Source organism: Chelmon rostratus, chromosome 4 (genome assembly GCF_017976325.1).
Source record: "Chelmon rostratus isolate fCheRos1 chromosome 4, fCheRos1.pri, whole genome shotgun sequence".
In the NCBI taxonomy this organism is placed as follows: domain Eukaryota; kingdom Metazoa; phylum Chordata; class Actinopteri; order Chaetodontiformes; family Chaetodontidae; genus Chelmon; species Chelmon rostratus.
The window spans coordinates 20,694,156-20,717,355 of NC_055661.1; the positions used below are offsets into that span (position 1 = coordinate 20,694,156).

The 23,200-nt window shown below is 39.8% G+C and overlaps 1 protein-coding gene across 1 annotated transcript in view; it reads left to right on the forward strand.

Annotated features, from left to right (window-relative positions):
• Nucleotides 1–23,200, forward strand: part of LOC121605454 (zinc finger protein GLIS1) — a 75,551-nt gene that overhangs the window by 12,696 nt on the left and 39,655 nt on the right. The window lies entirely within an intron of this gene.

A 23,200-nucleotide genomic window follows, 5' to 3' on the forward strand; every position in this document is an offset into this window, starting at 1 on the left:
TAGCTCTATCAGAAGGATAACTAAGGGGTTGTTGATCAAATACTAGTGAACAGCGCAAGATAAACCCCCCAGCATTACCAACTTCACCTGAAAAGGGTTCGGGGGCCGGCACATACGGCTCACGCTGAGAGACAGACAGAGAGGTAGATTGGGCTGCAGCGGTTGCCGGTGGGGGTGGCGCTGGTGTGGGACTTGGGGAGGAAGGAGAGCCACGGGTGTCCGTGCGGCTGAGGTAAGCGGTGAGGTCACGGACTTGGACGCTGAGACCTTGTACTGCCTCCATTACTCCCCGCAGCATGTCCTCGTGCTGGCCGAGACGTAGTCCTTGATGGGCGAGCGCCGCTCGAAAGGGGTCCGAATCCGCTGGGTCCATGATTGGCCAGAGTATTCTGTGACGGCGGGTGCAGAGAGAGACCCAGGAGCGGAAACGGAGAAGGTTAACAAAAGTTTATTTTGCAACAACAGGCAATAACTGAAACAATCGCTGGCAGCGTGAGGTCCAAACAAAACACGAACTCAGAGAGGTCCAGAGAGTGCTGGGCTGTGTGGGCAAGGGAGGCACTGGAACAAAAAGAGAAGAGACAAACAATTAATCAAAAAAGTTCAGCAAGCTATCAAAACGTACTATACCACAGGAGACTGAGACCAACTGATACCACGGTACGTGGAAGTATACTCTGGCGTCGAGGAGCGTCTCCGCAGAGGTTAAATAGGCGTCCTAATTTCAGGAAGTGAACTCAGGTGTGCCCAATCACTCCTCGACGCATCGGGGGGAAGGGAGCCTCAGGAAAACAAAACGTAAAGTTACAGCCCACAAAACAGAACACAGGAAATGGACCTTCAAAATAACAGCACAGACAATACCAACCGCCACAGATATCATCCTGTTCATCCGATGTCAGCACACAGGCAGCAGTGTAGCACAGGTGGACTAATGTTTTGTCGAAATGTTTCTTTTTTAGTAACAAATCTGGAAAGCACAGTGCTACATGTTGAGAGGAAGTGGAGGATTTTGAGAAAGTGATGCTGGAGCCCTGTTCAGGTTAACACTTGTAAGTCCAAGTTGCAGGGAGCTGGGAGGCTCGCCAGGCTGACTCTGGATGTTAATAAAGTTTAGAGGCTCTATGCCAGCACTGTGATCTGTAATGCTTAGGGTTATTTTTACAGACTTTTTACACACAATTATATTTGAAAGGGAAGGCTGTTTTTCAGTGGGCTAATATCAGAGCAAGGAGATAAAGTATGTGATAAGAAGACGCAATTTCCCATGATGTGATGCTGGGGAGTGAGTTTTTTTCATTGTGTGGGAATATCTTCTGTATGAAAACTCCCCATGTAGTACTGAAACAGTAAACAAGACGATACTACTTTTGACTTGTATTATTTTACCAATGGTTTGTTAAAAGCTAGCCAACCACAGAGAGTGGATTGAGTGTCTGAAGTGCGCTTTGTCAACATTTTCGAATGAGAGAGTGAGTTTTGTTGATTCATATTCCCAGTCCGTTTTCTCAGCTAATTCAAGGATTGTCTCTATACTCTGTGTGTCACAAGTCAATGTTGGGTTTTTGGCTTGATTTCACCCCCTAAAACTGAAAACCACATGTCACCGATGAGCTGGTTGCTCTTTCCAGAAGTATCCAATGGAAACAGTAGACAGAGACATTTATTATCTTCAGGCTTCTGTAGTAACTGCTTTACATTATCTACATCAAATTGCATTTCAAGAAAGCTGTGCAGTTTTCATCTGACAGTGTTTTCCTGTAATCCCAAATAAGGAAACAATTTTGATGTAAGCAGTTCGTGTTGAAGACAATCAAGCCTGTTCCTATTTGTTTTATTGTTGCCAGGATTAAATGTAAGACCCCTTTTCTCCATTTGAACTTGTATGGGCTGTGCAATAAGTGTGTTAAATGGATCCATATTACACTGAGTAATAGCCTCAGTATGCACTCTTCATTAACATGCTTAACATTCCCCCCAAGACCCAGAAGTCAGCTTCTATAATACACTACTTAACACAAACATCATGTTGGACACTTAAGATCTCTTACGGGGCTCTTTGTTGGCAGTGAGCAAATTTGGACTGTGTGTGTGTGTGTGTGTGTGTGTGTGTGTCTGTCTGTCTGTGTGTATGTGTGTGTGTGTGTGTGTGTGTTTTAATATTTGGGTCAAAGTGGAGGACAAGATGGATAGGTTGATGAACTCTGAACATGTAAAACCTTGAAAAGTTAATAAAAGACACACACACTTTTTGCCAGCTAATTAGAGCAAAGATCCAACAGAGAAGTCTAGCGAAAAGGTTAATAAAATGTTATTGTTTTTAGCTTTTTTGGCTTGAGAGTGAAATCTGTTGCAACACTGGTCAGCCACTTGTTGCATGTTTCCAAAACGGGACACGCAACTTTATTTTTGAAAGTAAGAAATCTCAATACTTGGAAAAGTAAATGCTGAGCCACACATATTTTTCAACAACTGAATCGATCAGCAAAGAGATATTATGGTCATTTAATGCGTTGTGGCAGTTGAAGGCATATCTAATATCTATGTATGTTTTTGTGCATAAATGCATTTGCACACACTGTATGTGATAAACTTTGTGTGTGTATATGTGTAGATGTCTGTTTTGATCAATATATGAAATGTTTGCTTTGGATCATCACCTGTTGGACCTTTCAAACCTTGATTTCTTTCATATTTAATAAATAAAGTGGTGATAGGCAAGCTAAAAATGGAAGTTAAAAGATTTGAGCCTAATGGGGACCAGCACACAGCTGTCCTTGCTGGCTTGGCTTTTACAGCCGTTTCCCCCAGCTCAGTGTTCAACCTTTAAGACAAAGCCAAAACCCATCAGGAGGAGCTTCACTCACCTTAAAACTGATATGCTGAGATTCTTGGATCCACACAGAAAAGACACATGGATTCACATGGTTTCAGTAACCAATAAACCTTCCCGTAGCAGGAAATGTCTCTTATATATCACCAGAAATTTTTGACAAGAATATTTTGGATGAGTACCTGGCTTTTACCCCAGTTTGTCCTCACTGAAGCATAGTCACAGATTTAGTGGCTGGATAGAGGGAGCGAAGAGATGAGAGTAAGACTTCTCTCTTCTGTCCTTTCTGTTTATCTAAGTCTTGCCCTTAAAAAGTCAGCTCACAGCACATGTTGACTAATACCGATAAAAAGCCTAATCAGGCACGTTCAGCTCATATCGACAGTGATCTAATAGGCATGTGTTTGAAAGTTGAAATGAATTAGGCAGCATCAGGGCCATGACAGCCAGGTGCTGAGCACTTGGCTCAGCGTATTGGAGCCTCAGCCAATTGGAAAATGCTTTGCAGAATTTATCTGCACCCTTCTCCCTTGACAAATTATTTTATTGTTCCCACACAGTTGGTTTTCATTTAGTCTTTTGGCTAATGATAGGCTGAGAGCATGTGGCCTATTGTTACTCTTTTATTCAGCGTAGATGTTCTGACTGGAAGTGTTCATGAAGAAAAGCAAGAAACCAACCAAGCCATTTCAAAAAACAATGTATGCAAATGTACACAGATGGTACACAGAAAAGGACATTTAAGTATTTAATGTAAGGAGGACAATCTTGATATGTGTATTACTTGGTAAATGCTGTAAGTGCCTCTGTGGCATGACCTTTCTGTCAAACTGGGTAACGCTACTTCCTGAAGGGACAACTGCTGTACAATGTCCTCTCAGCGAACTCCAAACCCCCCGCTCCAAAACCTTTAATCACATTATTCAGTGTGTCTCATGTACCTGGACTAGTAGATATGCTGTGTGAGAGCTGCAGATGGGAGCGATAGGGTAAAACTTGCCTCATGTCCGAGCCCTGCACTCTGCCTGACCTCAGATCTGTACAGCAGGACTAGGCCGCTAATCTATAACAAATGCTGGGAGTCTCCATGACCAGGCCCTCGCTGAGATGGCTCAGTCAAAACAGCCCTGCTACTCCTGAACACAACCTTGGCCTCTAGCTTAATTCAAACGCTGATTAACTAACAAATACCTGCTGCCTGTTCCACAGCATTACACAGCCCGGTGCATTCTGCAGCACTCCATGGAGTTTGACAGTGTGTTTGCTGTCCTGTAGAGGAACACACAGGCCTACTGTGTTACAGGCTTTTCAGGATTTGTTGGTATAATGATGCAAGACATGTTAAACTAGCAAAAGCCCAGAAGTACTGCACTGAATTAAGAGGGTTTTGTTGTTTTATCCTTTATTATATCTTTCAGGGACAGTGTTTTATTGTCTTAGTTGGAAAATAACTATATAAATCAAGGTTTAGCATTGTTACTGCGTTGTGAAAACCTGTGGTATTTTCCATAATGGTATACGAACAAAGCAAAAAAACACTTCTTCCTGTAAGCATTTTTTACACTGATGAAAATTACAAAGATTACAAATAACACACAGTGCAGGAAAGGGCAGAAATCTGGGCTTATTTGAAGCTGCCACCTGAATAATAAATAGTTATAAGTTTACAAAGTTTACAAAGTTAGGCAACACAGAATTAACATACAGAAAAAATTATGACAACATACAAATTACAAAATGTATATAATGAAAAAAATATAAAAGCAGAAAATGTGATGTCTGTGTGTATGTGTGATTAGTATAGCGCAGATGCTCGTACACGCACGTGTGACTCCTCACACAGGTGTGTGTGTATGCGTGTGTTGGTGAGGGGGATATTGATATACACTTGTTTTGACTCCTGAATAATAGCAGTATTATTCAGTTCAATTATATTTATACAGCGCCACATCACAACAAAAGTTATCTCATGACACTTTTCATATAAAGTAGGTCCAGAGCACACTCTTAAATTTACAGAGCCCCAGAATTCCCCCATGCGCATGCATAACACATGCCACTAGAAGTGACACAAATAAAACATGGACACATGGACATTAAACATTGGGAAAAGCAGTTATAAAACAGCAGTTAAATAGTCTTTTAGGCATCATTTGTAGCATTTTATAGAGGAAGAGCTTTTTGCCAGGTGGGAAAAGCCATTCTTTAGTTTGGTACTTGTAAATCTGATGTGACTTTGAGTTGTAGTCCTAACAACACATTTCATGAAGATGAAAATTTTGACTCACCCAATCTATATTACAGTATTAAAGATAGGGATAAATTAGACTCCAATAAAGACTAAGATGATGGTTTGTGGTGACAATGACTAACTCTTCTTATTATACCAATAGATTTGTATATTTTTCTGCTAACCCAGTCACTTTCTCCAGCTCACACTCACATCAACAAAAATGAAATCAAGTGGATTACCACTACAAGGAGAAACCTAGCTAAGTATCAGTATCAACAAAAAATGTATTAAACTTTTGAGCTATATCAGATAAATATGTTAATAATAGTTTTCTCCATCTAAAAAGACTGACGTTTGCTCTGAGGTAGTCTTTTCTCTTTGGAACGGATTTATTACTTTCCACGTGGCTTTAATATCTTTTGAACACCTCTTAAATTTTTCACTGAAATACTTCTTTTTTGCACATCTAATGGAATTAACATATTTATTTCTACAAGATTTATAAACACCATGGGTAAGAGGAGTAGGATTTGAGACATATTTTCTGTACAGTTTATTCTTTTTCCTTAACAGCTTCAGTAAATCAACTGTAAACCAAGGATTTTCGACTGTCGACTGTATGTCTGCCAATTGGAAAACATTCATTGAAACTAAAGCTAACAACTTTCATGACATTTTGATATGCAAAATCAGCATTATTTTCCTCATAGATCATTTCATGAAATACTTTCAATTTAGAAATATTTGACTTGCTCATAATGCTTTTGTGTATTATTTTCTTGGTATGTTTAGCTCTTTAACCTTGAATGAAGAGCACTGGAATGTGGGGAAATGATCTGACAAGTGTAAATACAAGAGACCCCAGATTCCATTCCTTTGCTCAAAGACTTAGTTAATGTTATCAATTAAAGTTTCTGGATTTTTTAAAATTCATGTAGACTTATGAATAAGAGGGAATGCTAACTAGAAAAAAGAGTATTGCAAAACTCTCCAGTAAGGGTATCTAATTTATTTTAAAGCGGCTTATATTGAAATCTCCTAAAATGTAACAGTTTATCCTCTTTGGTACAGTACAGTACAATCTTTGACAATAAGGTCATGACGGCAATAAATAACACCACCGCCTCACCACCCTATCTGACTTTAGTGAGAGATCATCTTTAAAGTCATATTACTATGAATGAGCAGAGACACTCCACCTCCAGATCCACTCTATCATATGCGGCGAGCCGAACTGTATTAAGGTAATTTAAAGCCCTCTGTAAATCATGTTTCTGATAAAGCAGTAACAAAAATCCTGTTTGAGTGGAGATAGATAGATAGATAGATAGATAGATAGATAGATAGATAGATAGATAGATAGATAGATAGATAGAGTGAAATAATGAATGAATCTGTCATAGTGGCTGGAACAACTTATAATGAAAAGTCGTGAATATATTAGTAAGCACAGAAACACACGTTATTAAAAACTACAGAGGTTAGGTGCATCGAATGATGAAAAAAAAAAGGGCTGGGTCAACATCAAAATTGTAAGAGTCAGCAATTGTAGAGGGATCAGACGTCTTAAAAATCTGCTCAGAGTATGTGAGCGGAGTGGAGCAGTGAGAATTCTGCTCCTTTCGCTCAGTGCTGTTTGTTCCCTCCGCTCCAGGCTCCAGGTTGCTCTGCACTTAATTCAGACGTCACCCTGCCCCACTCGATTTAATGTTAAACACTAGAGGGGTAAAACTTAAACATGAGCTTGGCAGATTCACCTGGTTCCTTCCCAGGCTGCTTTAGACGCTATACAGTCAAAGTACTTCATAAATGCCTATTGCTGGAGACTAATGAGCCAAATTCTGTGCGTTGGACTACTTTTGTTGTGGTGGGCTTTGGGTAGGTAGATAGACATAAATTTTTCATATCTCAGATATTCAATGTCGCCTCTTATTTTTAGCTGCATTCACCGCTGGGAGCAGTTTTTTCCTTCTTTGCCATTTGGCTTCAGGGAAGGCCTTGTTGATAAAGATGCCTTAACCCTTCGAATTTTTAGCTTTATCCAGAACAGCAAGTTTGTCCTTCAACCGCAAAAAACTGACCACAATGGCTTGGAGCCTAATCCAGCTCTATTTTCAAATGATGAAGTTATAGTTTTTCACTGAACAGTTCTCTCGGTTGTTCTTCAGATTCAGACACCTTTTCTTTCCCAGACTCTTTAATGCCATCTACAGCAACATTACTGCATCCTGACTGTCCCTCCAGATAGTCTGTCTTGTCCAGGATTAAGATGAAACTTTTGCAAAGTATGTCCAAATCTGTTTCACTGCAGTTCTTGGACCAAGTTTTACATGACATTTTAAAATCATCAAATTCCTTTGGAGTCATTTCTAGACTCAGCTTGAGATCATAGACTTGCTTTGACAGATCATCAATCGTTCTGTTAGAACAGTCAATTATGGTCTGTACACAAGTTTTTTTTTCCTGTTGCTCAAGCACAGTTCTGTTTAAGTCTTTTTGCTGGTCCAACAATTCATGCACTTCAGCCATAATGACATATTCCTCAGAGGTGTTGTTCAAATCTTTGAGTGGCATGGTTTGCCCAGCAAGGCATACTAGGCCTTAAGTTCAGCAAAAAGAGTCATAAACCTCCACAAGATATTAGTAACGTCCACAGTTATGCTGTAGAGAGTTGGTTAGGCTCTTCTTAATTCAATCAGAACAGAAATTTTGAGTTCTAGGCAGGATTTCTCAGAATATCGTTAGATCGAGAAAAAAAAAACAGCCACAAGTTCAGAGAAACACAGCAGTAGCCTTCATCTTGATTTACATTTTACTGTGAGTACAAATCACCAGAACCAGCAAGTACCAATTCACACTGATAGCCACAAACCAAACAGCCAAGATTTTGACTGTGTGGCTTGAAATGAATGGTTTTGCGATTAAGATGATGGTTTAACAAAGTCACATCATCACAGTGTCTCCTGACAACTAAGTTTTTTTTTTTTGTCTAGTTTCAAATTTTTCATTGGTGTGCTGTTCTTAATCACCCGCAGCCCCTCTCACTTCCCATATTTCCAAAAAAGCTCTTTGGTTTTACTGCGAAGCACATTTCCCATTCCACCTGATCACAACAGTACCGCCGACAGTCATCGGGCACGACCCTCGTCCTCCCATACACTGTTACACCTTTAATGTGGGCCTAGCCACATTGTCTGACCACTTTGGGCTTCAAACAAACACCGTGCAGTCAGGCCTCTTGCCAAGGACAGGCAGAGTTGGACTAGTACATAGAACAGTTGGTACGCCTCTTCCAACATGTTTTCAGTCAACATGCCTGTATTGTAATGTTGAATGTTCAAAGTATGTTATACGTATTTAAAGTGACATTGATGCAGAATATATTATGAAATGCGAACAAATGTATGTATGGTTTCTGCAGTTACTGTTAGTGAAGACTGATTTTTGAGTCATTTCTATGCATCTGTGCTGTGATTGCCTTGGTACTCATATCTGATTGGACATAAATGGCAGTGTAGTACTGATGTCCAGCATAACTTGCCAGTATGTGTTTTTTTAATTCATTTTATAGATTTTTGAGAATGATTTAATACACTGGGAAAAATAAATCTTCAACAATTTTTACAATAACACAGTTATCATTGTCCTGAAGAATGCTGATTTTTATTCCACCTAGAAGAAAATGTTTAACAGAAAATATAAACCGAATAGAATGAATTTCAAAAAATGAAGTTTAGCAAGGATGTACTTTCATTTTATGGATAGAAAAAGCTGCAGTTAAAGAAATATTTAGCCCCTAAAACCGCAATTCAACAGGACTTGTTAGCCATGTCCTTGATAGCTTTAGCTGTAAATGTAAATGCACAGCTTACCACAGCGCCCACTTTTACAGGGCCAGGCCTGTCATTTGACAAGAAAATATGGCCAATCTAGGCCACTGTAAAGATGCCAGTCTTCTACAAGCCTCAAGAGCTCTGAGCCATGAAGGAGTCCAGCGAGAGAGGCAAAGCATCAGTATATGTACATTACAGCCTGCCAAAGTACACTCATTTAACAGCACAAAAAGACTTGCACTGAGAACCCGCATGTTTATGTTAGGGATGATGTAAAATGGCTAGAATTCATATTTCACATCAAATTTCTCTTTTAAGATGGCTTCTCTCAATTTTTACGTGCAGGGAAACAAACATTTGCATTTCAAAGTTCTTCAAATAAAAATAAATGGAAAGCAAACCCTTTTATGGGTTTGGAGACTATATTGGAAAACAGGTCAGGGGCGAAATGAATATTTTTTATGGTTCGTAAAAGAGCTTCACAATGAATGCCAGGTTATGTGAAAGGCTTGACACATGGTACAGGCCAGAGCCCTTCGAGGTTCCCTCTTTATTCAACCCTAACACTCTCTGGCCAAGAGCAGCCAAACAACACATATGGCAGAGGCCAAGATGATGATGAAGAATGATTTCTTTATTTGTGCTCGTTATCGTCTGATTAGGCTCCTTCTCACCACAAACCCATCCAAAAATCTATCAAGTTACAACCTTCACTTTTTCCTTTTGGTTTATCACACTCTGGTTGATGGATAATCAACTCAGAGCCATTCTTGTTTACTTGGTATTTGCTGTTTCTTTTATTCTGACTTTATTCAACGGTGGATAGCAGAGAGATGACAGCAGATGAGGAGCGAGAGTGGGAGAATGGCATGCAACTATGGTCCCTATCAAGAATTGAATGTATGTTTATTTTTTTCCTGCATTATTGTGGTCTCTTTAATAGGGACTTCGTGTAGCTTGGCTAGTTTTGTATTATGTACCACATGTTTTGTATATACTGTGCATATATACAAAACCTACATGTATCACATATAAGTACATGTCATATAAAAAACATTTTGAAAACTAAATTAGTATGTACAAAGTTAAGTATAGATCATACTATACATCAGGCCAAACTCCAACCAAGGAGGAGCACACCAGGCTGGACTCATTTAATCAGCTGATCTCAGTCTTCAGCTGATCATTAGGTAACCTCTTGATTGGTCGGAACAAAAACCTGCAGCCACGCGGCCCTTTATGGAATAGTTTGGACATGCCTGCTGTACATCATACTACAATTGTACTAATCCCTGTATATGTACTGTTCTCAGTTTTTGTGATGTTACTGACGGTGCTGGGCCTGACCCACAGTCAAACCATTGGCTGACTCACGTATTGAAGGGACGCTACAAGAGCAGAAATCATAATAAAAGGAATCTTATTACAGCCATTAAACAAGAGAAGGGAAAACACAGGAGAGCTTTAATGCCTGGACATTTAAAATGCTTGCGTGGTGTGAATATATTTGCTCATAAAGCTCTTTGATGGTGGCCCTGTCCGTTCCAGCACACAGCGCTGCTGTCTGTGTAAATAGCAGAGTATTGACCTCCCACCGCACAAGATTGAATGTGTTTCCATAGGTGTCATTTGGTACCATTTTGGGCTTTTACAGGCCCCACTGTGCCTTCGTCCAGTAACTGCGGGGGTGAAGGAGTCATGCCATCACTGCTCAAACAGTGAACTACAAGCTGTATGACTGTGAACTGTAGTCCCTCGTCACCACAGCATTATGGAGCTCTGTTTGATGTGGAGTGATATATAATGTCTGGTGGACTGTCCATCTCAAGTTACCTACTCTGTGTGTGTGTCTGTCTGTGTGTCTGTGGGGTGGTGGGGGGCGTCTTCTGTTCCAAAGCCTTTGGTGAATGAGGACTCCCCACACAATAAAAGAATGGTATTGCTGACTTCCTTAGGTATGTGTGGTTTGAAACTCAACACAGGTTTGCTCATTTGGGCTCTCTCTTATTTGTTCTATATATCTATGAAAACCCCAAATACTGTGGTGCCCTCTGAGTCAAGGAGGAGGTCCCTCTCTAACCCGAGTTATGGTCATTTTTCTGCCAAGTTACTGCCCTTTGGTGGCAGATGTTGACTGCTGTGCAATAGCAAATCTTTTGCACAGTTCCTCTCTGTTGGTTTGAGCTGTTACAGAATATTAAACATTTTGCTAACTGTGTCAAAAGTACACACACACACATGATTTTAACATTTAACAACATAGTCTTGATCCTGCTCACTTCAACATAACTTCTTTGAAGAAAAGCATGCTGTCAACAAGTAAAGTCATCACACTTCATGTGTCACATCAAACTGCACCATCATCAGATAATGTTTACACCGCAGTTGAATTCTCTCACATAGTCGGACATTGCTATAGTGTACTTTTTCCTGTGTCAAGTGCCCTGTGTGTAAGAAAACATTCGTTGAGGATACGCAGAAGGATTTAGTCCCCTATGTTTGAGTAGATCAGCTTACCTTGTGTGCTGAAATGAGTGAATGAGTTTAGAAACCGGTGACATGAAACAACATCAATAATCAAATCAAAATAAAAGCTTCCCCTCTGTGCCTCTGCTGTCAAAGCAAATTGTGGGATTTTGAAGAACTCATTTTCCTCAAAGAGCTCCATTTTGGGGGTGAGTTAACCCCTAATCTTTCTGAGTAGCTTATGTTCATTGTGGACACTGGACAAGCACTGGCCTCAACTTTTACCGGAAACTTCAAAAGCCAAAGCAATTACTATGCATGCTTTGAACATATCCTTTTCACAAAGTAACATTCCATTATTCTTCCTGCGCTAAAACAACAAAAAGTAACAAAGAAGTAGGAAGTGAAATTGGATTCCTCTTTTGGTTCACAAAACATCTGGTTTGGCCCTTGTTTTAAACAACTAGCATCCCCTCTGAGAATAACAGAAGGTTATGTGCACTGTGTGTAGGTAACAAAATAATCATTTTCAAATGTTGCTCCATTCAAATGTGATCTAATTACCAACTTAAATTCAACCTCTCAGTTGGACCACCGACCATCAAGGGAATTTTCCTCCAGACGTTTTCCTAACTATTCATTTATTTCTCCCCCACTGCTGCCTCTAAACCATTAAAAATATACAGTAATTGCTGCAAATTGATCACTTGTTTTACAGAAGTCATATAAATGTCCTCTCGTCAAACTGTAATCGATGGCAGGAGGCGGTGCTGGGCGAGAAGAAGAGAGAATATCTGTCAGATGGGCCTCGATGTGTCTGCTACATGGAGATACTCTCATGTTCTGTGGTTGAGCTTGGCCACTGTCATTTCCGAGGAATTTCCTGCCATCTGTGTTCAATCGAATTCTCTCACAGATTTGGGATTGCTTGTAAATATTGGGTGCCGGCTGAGGAGGACTGAAGGAGTACTCAGAGTTTTGTAGCGACAGCCTCTCGGACCAAAATGAAGGATGAGCTAGGCTAACAATGCCTTATTAACGGGAGCTACAGTAACACAGCATATTTAGTGCAGACGTTCGTGGTTCCAACTCCACGTATCCTGATCACTTTTCCTCGAGCACTGCCATGATGTTCACATTTTTCAGTTAAATTTCTTGATAATTTCTTGATGAATTGTAATAGCTTTGGTGATCACTTAACTTTTCAGATCAAAATTTCAATTTGTCTTAAAGTTAGGTTTATTGCCAAATATCTGTAAAACTAATGACATTCCCCTTGGCCTCAACTCTACTACGTGTAGTGCTAATTAACAAATGTTAGCATGCTAGCATGCCAAACGAAGAAGGTGAACATGGTAATAATTGTACCTAAACATCAGCATGTTAGCCTTAACTTAGCTGGTCACATTCTTAACAACTTGATCACATTCTGCCCTTCCAGAAAAATTAGTTATCTAACCACTGGACATGCAACGGCTAAACCAAATTAATCAAACTAGTTGTCTAAAAATACAAGTCTTAACATACACAATTTCTGGAGTATAAGGATGATATCCCAACATACAAATAAACAATTCTTGCAAATAATAAAAGAATCATCATAATAAACCAAATTGCAATCTTAAAGCTAAAATATGCATATAATAAGAAACTAAACTCTAGCATTTATCATCAATTTTGGCTTTTACAGATTAAGTTATAAATTGAATATACAGAAGATACACTTCCCAATATTTAAAAACAGATTTTTGCTGTCATGATATGAAGAAACTGAATGTTTTCCAAACAGTTGTTTAACCTATGGCATTTCCTTCTGTCATCAGCAGTTTTTTTAAATGGAAAAATGAGAAAAGTAAATCTGCTGTCATGAGTCAGTTTTGTTGTTATGTCACATATATAGCTCAACATCAGAATAAAGCCTCCATTACAAATGATCTCTATTTGACTAAAGTTGTTTTCCTAACCCGGTCGTTCTCAACCGTACAGATTTATTGTGCTATTATAGTAACTTTGACAAATAGAGGGCAATGCTGATGTTTGACGAATGGATCTGATTTCACTACAGTTTCAGAGGGACGTCTGCTGTGTTTTGATTTGGTCCTGAGTGGGCACATGGACATACTGAGGCTTATTGTTCAGAAAGGGGAAAATGCAGCTTCTGCACTAAATCGCCATGTTTATTTTTTACAGCACATTTATATACAATGGTTATTCTCATGAGCGAACACACACACAGACAAAAACATAGAAACCCAAAGTAACATATCGAAAACCTTTCAAATTAACACTGATTTAAAATGTTTGTAAGTACTTTATGACACTAGTTCTGTTTCGATGTTGCGGGAAATAACTTGAGTCTGAGAAGACCAGTCTCACCTTTAACACTTTCTCTGAGGGTGTGGTACGTCGAGTGCTACTCCTCTGGGCCTCTACATTACTCTGCCAGTATTTACTGCCGCCTCTCAAAACAGAGCAGCCTCTTGTCTGGCTTTGAAGCACCTCCTGAGTCCATGCCGAGGTTTCAGCACTGTTGACCTGGCTCCGGAGCCATGTTGCTCACCAGTCCTATAAAGGTGTCTGTCACTAAGCCAGACGTCCCTGTCACGTCTGCCGGCCAAGAGCATCACGTCTTGTCAGTCTGCCGATCTATCAAGTCAGTCCATGGGCCTGACTGATGCTTGGTGCACTGGTTCGCTTTACAATTATGTGGCTTTTGAGTCAAATTATAGGATGTGGTTTGGCTGAGCACTCCTTGTAAAACTTGTGATTGTCTGTGATTAATCCTGGCAGTGTACAGATTTGTGGGCAAATTCTTGTTATGATAGTGATTGTCAGGATAGAGTTGTGGCTACTAGTGGCTTTAAAGTGGTTTGTTGAATATGCACATTTTTGTTATATTAACAAATGCTCTGAAAGAGTTTGACTTAAAGATATGCTTATTTTTGTGATAATCAATCACTGCTGTGGTAATTTTGTTTTTCACTGCCCTTCCCAGAGGTCAGTGTGCAGTGTCTTTGAGTACTACAAGGCCTTTTCCTTGGATTTCCCGGTGATTACATCTAGGTTTTTATATGCTGTGGTCTGGTCTTTTCTGTTCAGATAGCATCATGTGGTTATTGTTTCTTATGTTAATTACTCAGTTCTGTTGTTTCTGACCGTCTTGTTGTAGCTGTAGTTATAGTAGCTGTTGGAAATGTAAGCATATCATTTCCTGAGCATCAGATAATTATTTAAAGTCTTTCTTACACCGAGAGTTTAGAATAGCAAATGTAAAAGAACTGGGACTGCTGTGATGTGCATTTTTTCTATTAATTTGTTACAGAATAGCAAAATGGGGATTTATTTATGTATAATTGTGCAAACAATGTACAATTGTCCAAATTACATGTCTGTCCCTAAGAATATACACTCAGTGGCCAGTTTATTAGGTTCACCCAGCTAAAACTACTGAACAATGAGGGTAAACTAAATATTAGGGAGGTCTCTCAATATACAGTAATCTAATACAATTCAACAGCACTAAAAACTACATCCTTCAAAATGACCATTAAGTTTCAACAGTTTGAACAATAACTGAAAATTATAACCTTCATGAAGTTAGGAGGGTTTATTGCAGAGTGGTATCATAGGCATAACTTTAACCGAGGTAATTTTAATGAACTATTTACTTAATGTAGGTCTTTTATATGTCTCCAGTGTTTACAACCATTGCACATTTAAACCAGTTTTTAACTAAATGGACACAATGTCTAGAACAATATCCTAGATCAGCTAGGTGACTGAATTGGAAGACTGGGATCCGATGTCCTATTATGGCATTTTGTCATTAAATCACATACAGCAAAGCTGATAATGAGCTGCTTTAGATGCCAGACTGAAATGCTTTAAAATTCAAATAGAATATTATGTGACCTATGGCTTACTGAAACTATATTAGGTCATTGCAGGTCATTTTAGTCTTTCTTCCATTGCTGCGGAGGAGGATGGCACGACCAGTGACAAGGTGCCACCACCAGGTGGTGACATGCACAAGTGTAAAGTTTTAATTATGTTAATCAAGGAGGACAGCAGAGAAAGTAATTGGCTGTAATAGTTAGTCGGAGGCTGTGGGGAATGACCAGGAACGACCACAGTCATTCAGGATCATCCTCTGGTAAAGTTCAGTTTGAGTGTGTTCTCTTTAGGGTGGGTGTGTATGTACATTGTGTGAGAGCGAGTGTGTGTGTGTGTGTGTGTGTGTGTGTGTGTGTGTGTGTGTGTGTGTGTGTGTGTGTGTGTGTGTGTGTGTGTGTGTGTGTGTGTGTGTGTGTGTGTGTGTGGAGTCACATAATAATCCCACAACATTTTCGGTTTGGTTTTGACTTACAGTGCTCAGCTCTCTTTAAGCCATGTGGTAAAATGGTTGGTCTTTGGAACTCGGCGGGCACCGAGCCTGGCACTGGGATGGGGTGGGTGGGGTAAATTGATGGGGCTAGGGATGGTAGTGTTGTTGGCTGCCAACTATTTGTTTGTGTTCATGACTGCGGTTAGCACTGCTCCATTTGAAGAGTCTGGTATTACGAGGATGCCTGCTTCCCACAACATGTGCCCTCTTCTCTAAAACGCAGAAGAGATAATCATTTATCGACCATTGAATTCATTAGTATGACTTAAAACTTTGTAGCCACTTAGTATAAACAACCAGATGTATCCGCAAAGAGGTTTGCTTGGATGACAGGGCTCATAGCTGTTTTTCAGTTGTTATATACACTAATGATTTCTTTAATGTTATTACTCTTTTGGAGTTGACCTAAGGTATTTTTCTGCTGTGCCCCTTGCAGCTGGATACCTCCGGAGCCACATGAGTCCCTCTGCTTCTCTTTTGTATTCAGCTTTCAAGCAGCTAATCTGAGGTTATTGTTCAACCAAACTGACCATGAGAAAACAGGGAGAAACAAAGATACCTGGTTGAGAGTGGCTAAAATCAGCTAGAACAAATTGATTTTATCCTCATGAAAGTTCTCATGTCTGCTGGTACTGGCAATCCTGCTACGAAAACACTGACATTTCTGTGCTCCAACTGTAATTTAATAGAGTTTTTCCACTTCCCTTGCTCTGCACCTGCTCTAAGAGGATCTTTCTCCGTAGACATTGTTATTTTTCATTTACTTGTGCCCCCAGGTTTTTCAATCATACATCTATTACTAAGCAAACAAATAAGTTCCGGGCCTATGCTGCAGACACAAATATAGACATGAGTTATGAGATTCAGAGAGGTCGGGAAAGGCTTTGGACCCTAATACACAACATCTGCACCGGACAAGACTCACAACCTGAGCATCCCTCTACAAGTCCTGCTGCCTGCTTTCGCACACTTGTATCTGTTGACCTGTCTCATGTTGAAAGGCGTGAGAGGGAACGATGGCAGGTGGGGGTGTTGGGGCTGACAGGAATAAAATTATCATTATTAACTGTTTAAGGGCTGAATGTTATGATTTATGGAGCCAAAGTGGGGCCATTTGAGATGTCACATTGGATTTCCAGAGGCATCTGTCTTGTGGTTTTGGCAGCTTGTTATACCTTGGGTTCAGATGTTTGCATCACACTCCTGACATCCCCTTTCCCTCTCCAACACCTCCCCCCACCAACAACCTCCTCCAGCTTTAAGTATAGTACACCTCTGATCGCTTCTCTTCCTCTTTCCTCTCCTTAAACCATCTATCCATCTGCACATCTGCTTTTCATTGAGGCCTGCTTGTCTCTGAAGACTTGAACACATTAAACGCTGGCACAAGCACAGTCTCACTCTGGCACTTAACACAACGCTTAGGTGACTTAAAAGGGAGAGGCGAGAATTATAGAAAATGAAGTGTCACCGACATAAAAAATCGCCCCAGATTACCACCAATTACACTTAATAATGCTGTCCAGACCATCTGCTGATCAGATGGAGGATTGGTATTGTCTGTGGAGAAATGATTCCAGAGACTTGCGAGAAGGAGAGAGATTCATTGAGGGAGACAGCAACATAGACTTTCAACTATGTGATGATGTGGTTTGATCTTTTTAGTACTGTATAGGCCGGAATGCTTTGTATGGTAGTGCAGTCATAACTGGGTACGTTGGGATAATAGCTATGTTGTTTCAGAGGGGTTAAGTTCTGGTGGATTGGAGACATGTGTCTGCTTTGCTTTATTAGTCATTTATTAGTCACTGAGGTCAGGGGAGAGTTTTTAGCCAAGGCACAACACTGCTGAACTTGAACATGACTCTGATCATCAGCCCCTGAGGCAGCCTGTATAGGTGTACAATTACAGCGCACCCTAACTGGCCATGATCCCCAGTGTGAAATTCATCCAGTATGTGAAGCGTGTTCAACAATCAATGTAATCACCGTCACAATGACCGCAACCCTCCACTAAAGAGTGAGTTGCGCCCTAATTATCAGAATTATCGAGTCTGCGTTTATTCATTGTTCCTGTCTATTGTCTTATTTCTCAGCCTCCATGGCCACAGAGGTTGCATTCATCAGCAGGAAAAGGATTAGAAAGCACTTTCCACTCATGATCATGATGCATCTGAGTTGTATGGCTTTGTACGCACTGTTCCCAAAGGATTTTGACAAGAAGGAAGCATTACAAATGGATGACATCAGAGCAGGCGTATTGCAGGGTGATTGGAACCTTGTTTCCCTCCCCAACCTCAGCCAAAAAATAATCATACATGTCCCAAAACAAGTTCTCGAGTAACCATGTTTATCCCTTTATAATGACACTCTTGTAGGAAGCATTAATTTTTGTATTAATGTGCAATGGAGCATATGAATTGGCATACTGTACCTTTAATTTTTCTTCTTCTCTTCTCACTGAGCTCCTCAGTTTACCGTCATCCTGCAGTGATGCTCACTGAAAGGAACGTGCCTCTTTAATTATACAGCAGAGGAGAGAAGGCAGAGTCAGTGAATAGATACCATGTGATGACATTTGTGGAACGGAAGATACCACTTTAGATGTAACAGAGTATTATTAGACACTATGTTATCAACAGGGGTTGTTTTTGCCCAGAGTCCTTGTTCCAAAAGTGATTTTTTTAGCGTGGTGTTTTAAGAGGCAGATAACAATACAGTCCTTATTTGTGCCTGTGTCTTTAGTTGGCAATGCTGACATCAGTGGCTCTTTGTGTGGACGAGCCAGCACATCTGTACATGGTCTCTGTACTGAACACAGCATTTGCCTCTGGTGCATTTGGCATTGTCCTACCTCTTTCTTTTTCTGTCTCTCTTTCTGCCCCTGCATCCTTGATCTCACGCCCTTACACCGTCACTCCTAATTGTGCCTGAATGCTTGCAACTGTGTATCAGAGCATCCCACTCTGCTTGTTCTCAGGTGCTCACTATACTAGGGAACAATACTGAAATCTTTTTCAATACATGATCGGCAGGGATGAACTGTAAATGATTTTTTTCCACTACTGTGCCTACAGATTGAGATGAATTTAAAGGTTCCCTGTGGACTTTTCATGTGAATAAACAAAAGTCATATTTACATTCATTGTTTCTAACCAGTGAATCCTTGAGGTCTAACAAACATGGTGAATGCGCTTCCTACATTTTTCTAACACGTGTATCATTAAATCTTGTTTACTTGATAGCAATCTACCTATTCTTCTTTGCAGGCATCTTGCATGTATGGTACTGACAACAACTATTCGGTTGAATTGCATGAAACTGGTGGTAGGAACGCATATTGTGTGGCCCGCAAAGTTATGCATGTGTGTGATACTAACAAAACAAGGACCCGCTCCTAAGAACATTGCTCCATAGGGTTACTAGTGGTCAAAAACCACAAGGTACCTTGACTTTTTGTTTGTTGATTATATCGGTAGATTACACAGAGAGATTTTTTTGCAACTCCAGTTTTCCCCAGAACACTAACACGGAAAAATTCAAATCCAGAGCCAAAGGAATGTAAAGTATGATGAACACACAGCTGCCTAGCACAACAGACCACCCATGAACTCTGCACATTTAAAAGAAGAATGGTCACATCTCTCTCTCTCTCTCTCTCTCTCTCTGTCACTAACTCATTCATTAGCATAAACAGACACACAGATGCATACACTCTCTCTATTTCTGACCATCTCCCTCTCACCCCTCTTGTCACTGCTGCTGAATGGTTTTACATTTCACCTCAGGGCCCGATGCTCTCACCTCCTGATCAAGCTAGCCTCTAACATGCAATGAAATGTTCAACGCTGAATTACCATGGCACATTCAATATAAACTGAATTTACTGCTGGGTCCCGTCCAAGTCCCCATATGTTGACGAGCATGTTTCCCCAACCTGAGCATGACTGATTCAGTTAGTGTAGCAAAGCACTTAATCGGTGGTGCGCTACCTTTCTGCAGCAGGGAGATCAAGACCTTTAACACTCATTTAACACTCTGACTTTAATGTTTTAATGTCCCAGAGACACTCACAAGGTGTCTCTAGGATGGAGATAGTTTAGTCCACTTGAGCTTTCGCAATGTGATGCAACACTCCTCACGACACAGACACAAGTGGGTCTTTTTTCAGCCCCTTTTGGAAGCACTACTGCCTGTTTGTATTTAACAAGTAAATTAAAGCCATGCAAAAAGGCTTTCAATGGCACTCATTGTCTTTATCCAGACTGGTTGATAATTCTGCTACAAATCGTCATGTAAACTCCTAGATGCAATTGAAACATGTGCAAAAGTCAGATGCTCACAGGAGGTAAAAAAAAAACAATCCAGATATATTTGTAATTTCCTAGAAAAGAACACAACAAGAATAAAACATCTTCCAATGGGGGTGACATGGCAGCGAGAGCTACTTTGAAAACCCAGAAATGAATAATGTTGCTTCTTTCATTTGCTCTTGCTCTTAATTTATTTAAAGATAAATATCTATGTAAAGATAGTCTACTGAGCCAACATTACTTAACTTACCCACGCATTTGACATGTTTACTAACAGCTTTAGTGATGATGCCAGATAGGTTTGGGTATTATTTGAAATTTTTTGATACCAGTGCCAACAAGATACCTGGCTTTTATCAATACCATGTTTGAGAAATGTTTTCTACAAAACCTTTTTTAAACATTGGACGAGTGAAATGAGTTCACAAATGTTATTTTGTCTGAACACAAGAAGCCGTACAAGATCAAAAATGGTCTAAAACTGGAAATTGTAAGCTAACAAGATTATGGATCCGATTGGTTCTGCACAGGGTTTGAAATTAACTTTTTTGCCAACCTGCCATGCATGGCGGATTCCAAAATCTACCCAATTTCTTTTACTAGTCACTGTCTTATTTTAACCGGCAGTTTGTAACTGCATGTGAAAAATAATAACGTTCAAGCAATGGGATATTTTATTCTCTCTCTTTCTCATAAACACACATAGTAGACTCACACAAACACAAACTGTGAACTCTTTGGCCTTTGTCTCCTCCTGGGAGGTTTTTCCTGCAGATTTCTTGGGCCCTTCAGTGTACTGCCACATTATTTTTCTGTGTCTCCTCATTGAAGAATCTATGTGAAACAAGCTCACTCGCGATTCAATCTGCATTGTGGAATGTCACAAATTGCTCTGTTATGCTGCTTTTATTTAACTGCCACTGTGGCTGGTAGATTGCACAACTTCACCCACCACCACACAAAATCACTGTCATTTGGTTCCTTACCTCACCTTGGTTCTACAGACACATTTAAACACTGGTGCCCAAAAAGTATTCAGGTTCAATAGCCAGTCCTAAAATCAGGTTTAGTGTTTAGCAAAATACATTTAAAACCAAGCTCAGTGCAACCTCCTCTCAGTGGTTTCTGGCAGTGAAGACTCCTTAAAGTTTTATAACTAAGAAAATCATGCTGGAAATCATTGGTGGTATTATCAGTATGTTTTGGTAAAATACTTTGCAGACAGGTAATCAGTGTTCTGGGTCTTCTCTCTGTGTCTAATTCATTTACGTGGTGGACTTTTCCTGGCTAACATCCATTCTGTATTGTGGAACAGAGCAACAAGCTCTGGAAGAGCATTGTCTTATAATTGGGGTTACATTTATTGGGTTGCCTGATATGGATCTGTTTTATACGGTGGTAGTGGTATGATATATGTGTGTGAGAGAGAGCATGTGCATCCAGTAAAGGCCTCACTGACCAACTGCCAGTCCATCAAGTGCCTTACGATGACAATGCTTTCATTCTGTTGTTTGTGTTGTGTGCATGCATATGGACAGTCGAGACCAAATTAAAAGACCTCTGATGATGTTAGTCATCTCCATTCTGACTCATGTCACTTCTGGCCATCCTGATTTAATTAATCCTGACTTGAGGCAGGGAAACACTTGGCTTCAGATCAGCGGGCCTTGAAACTTTCATACAGAAACACAGTTGTATATGCTTGGCCAACAAGCAGAAAAAAAAAGAAGTCAAACAAAAAAGACAGAACAGTCCAGAATTTGGTAAACAGACCGATTTGTATTGCTTGAAAACAGACCAGAGCTAAAAGACATCTTGCCTTCTGTTAACTGCTTTGAGTGAAACCAGCGTTGTGCCTTAGGTCCCCTGGTGATACTTGGCCATTTGCATTGCTCGCTCGGCCTTTTCTCCAGTTCTTTGTGTTTCCGCTGTGACCCATGACAAGACAAATGCAGAGGAGACTAAGGATAGATCAGCCGTAGGAGGGATATGTTAAAAGATGTTCCTCAAAGTGAGGATAACATGGCTCACAAAGTTCCCTTGTTTACTCTTATCTTTTGTTCATCCTTGTAACCTTTTTCCCAAATTCCAAAACACTTCCTCCCCTCCTTTCCTCTACTGTTTACTCTCCCCCTCCATATGTTACTCATGTTGTAATATCTTTCTCCTTTGTCAGTCTTTTTTCTTTTTTCATCTAGCCCAAATCCTTAGTTTGGCTCAATATTTCTGTCACTATTTTCACATTTAGTTCATTTTTGTCGGTTCCAGTGACTTTTTATGTTTTCTCTCACATACAGGCTGTTTGAGTGACTTTATTAATGATAGCTCATCGTGTGTGATAAAATTGTCAATAACATTGTTAGGAGAAAATTGAATTTGAGAAATTGAGTTAGGAAAGTTGGAACAGGGGACGCGTGGCCGCCTACACAAGAGTGTGTGAGGATATCGGTTTACCCTTCACAAATATTTCCTCATACACCGAAGCCCTCCCTTTGTTCACTTCCATCTCTCTCTTTCCTATTTTTCTTATGTTTTTGGCCACATTCATAAACCCTTTATTTCATACCAGATATTTATGCTAGATGATGACAAAAATTATGCTAAAAATAAAAATCTTAAAAATATGTCTAGTTATGTCTGGCTTGTGTCTGAGGAATAAAGCTGTAGTTTATAAAAAGTATAAATAAATACTGATGAAGAAATAGCAAAATTTAGTTTAGTAACACATTTATTTTCCCATGCATTTTCCCCACAGGTCATTTGTAGATATGAAACATTCATTTGTTATAAATGATTCCTCCATTCGCTTGCATCGATAGACATAAAACCTTCAATCACTGGTCTTTTGAATGAGTGGTAAAACATCTTCAAGAATCTGAACCACCTGTTCTACACACTTAGCACTGTTAATCACTGTGTACTTACACCACACTTTTCTTTTCCAAAATTGATTACTTCTTTAATTAGATAAATTATTATAAAATGACCAACAATTCAATCAATTAATGACGTTGCCATTTTCACAAAAGTATTGATTGCATAACATAAGAAAAACTGATGGTAAACTTAAAGGGACAATATGTACGGTAATTTCAATTATTTATGGATAAAACCATTACACTACTAACTGGATCTTCC